We start from the raw sequence: 2337 nt of genomic DNA, 5'->3' as shown, positions 1-2337 counted from the left end.
GAAGAGATGCCGAGAGAGGTTTCATATATTATGAATTTCGTCGACGAACTCTCAGCCTCGTTGACGAAGTTCATCGATGAACGGTCTTCTTGGGCTCGTCAACTAATCCACGTGTCTCGTCGAGGAGGCCACGTGGCAAGTCACCTATATATAGGCAAAAATTGAAATTTCAGCAAGGAATTTCATTCCTTTCCTATTTCACTCTCTAGAAAACAGCCTCCCACCTTCTTTCTAAGTTTTTGGCTTCGTTTTTCCTTGGTTCGACGATCAGAAACTGCCACGTTGATCCTAGAAAGATTCTCTACAACTTAACTGGAACAGAATTTCAGTTTGAGGAGTTTGGAAATCATCCCAAAATTAGGGTAAGAAGGATATTTTTAAGTTATATTGTTAATATGGAATGTATAGGGCCTAGGGAGTGATAAATAGCATTTTTGTTGAAGTTTGGGTTGATAAATTTGGGTTTTGAATTAGGAACCGGGTGAGTACCGTCAACGACGTTTCGAGGTTTTTGCATGCATAATTTAGAAGAATAGGTAAGGGGAACTAATTATAGTAGAATTTTTATTAAAGTTTAAACTAGTTAATTTGAGAATATTATATATATATATATATAGACACACACACAAAACACACACACTTAGGTATGATTTATTTGAACAGTTGAACATTTGGGAAAATAATGTTTTTGATATATATATATATATATATATATATATATATATATATATATATATATATGGAAAAGAAATTGGGTGGCAGGAATACAATTTTCCTAATTTAAACTAGCTGATGAGTACAGAATGTTGATATTACTGTTGATTTGTGAACTACTGGTTAGCTATGAGTATAGTTTATGGTGAATATTGATTGTTGTGAATACTGGCTATTTGAGATTGCTGCATGATAAATAATGTAATTTGTGTGTATGGATTTTGGTGTGATTATTCGTGTGTATCACAATATAATGTTGGTAGGCTTGAGGAGTTCGTTATATTGCCTATATGTAATCACGATATACGTTGGCAGACCTGAGGAGTTCGTATATTGTCATTATATATTGGGGTAGAGCATTGGCAAGCTTGAGGAGGTTGTTCTATTGATATACTATAGGTAGGTCAAGGGGATTTGTACTGGTGGTTAGTGGTGTCTGTGTGGGCCACGATGTGATATGTGATGATGATTGTCCTATGTGGACCAGTCCTATGTGGACCATGTGAGGATGTTTGTCCTATGTGGACCAATCCTGTGTGGACCATGTGATGATGATTGCCCTATGTGGACCAGTCCTGTGTGGATTATGTGATGATGTTTGTCCTGTGTGGACCATGTGTTGATATTTGTTTTGTATGGATGAGAGTCTTGTGTGGATAGTATGTTTATGTAGAATGTGTTCTGATAAGATGAATGATATAATACTTAAATTATACATATATATATATGACAAGGTAAAACTTTCTACCAAGAGCTTGGTAAGAAAGGCGAGTGCCCTGGTATTTGCAGTTTGATGCTAGAGCAGAGAGAAACTACTTATATGGGTGAGTAATCTTCTCTATTCTTGGAGACTTTGTCTATATACAGAGCCCGAGTGCTTACCGAGTAAGGTGAGTGCTCTGATACTAGTATTAGAGTAGAGGGAAGTTACTTGTATGGGTGGGTAATCTTCCCTATTCTTGGGTTTTATTATTAAAAATAATTATAAGTGTGAGTGTGGAATCAGATATTAGAACTTATGCATATTAAATGTGAGTACGTATTTAAAGATTTATGTTGATATTAATGATGTGATTTCTTAGCAGGGGTTGGTGGTGATTGACAGACGATAGTATATTTTGCAATATTTAAACACTCTGCCACGCACTACTATGATTTGTTCTTCCTTACTGAGATGTGTCACACCCTAGTGGATGATTATGTTTTCAGGTCCATCATAAGATCGAGCTTAGGGCTCTGGTAGGGCAGTATTTTTGGTAATCTGGGAAGTCTATAAAAACAGTTTATGTAAGTTTATGTTTTTTTTTCAAATACCAGTATGTAATATAAATGAATGGGGTATATATAAGTATATAGGTTGACTCTGGTATTTGAATTTGAGGTTATATGTTTTTATTTCGCTGCTTAATTGTGGTGTATGGTATTAGAAGTAGGTGAATGTAACACGTAACCTCTGGTCCCCACTTAGCAGATACGGGGCATTACAATTGGTATCAGAGCATAACAGTCTTACGGACTTTAATGATAATGAATACCAGAGTATATGTTCGAGTTAGGATAGGAATAAGAGTGGGTAGGTTAGGATGAATAGTGGTCTGGAAACTTGGAGGTGGTAATCCCTTG

This window comes from Malania oleifera, chromosome 10, assembly GCF_029873635.1.
Source record: "Malania oleifera isolate guangnan ecotype guangnan chromosome 10, ASM2987363v1, whole genome shotgun sequence".
Taxonomy (NCBI): domain Eukaryota; kingdom Viridiplantae; phylum Streptophyta; class Magnoliopsida; order Santalales; family Ximeniaceae; genus Malania; species Malania oleifera.
Note: the sequence above shows the minus strand (reverse complement) of the source record.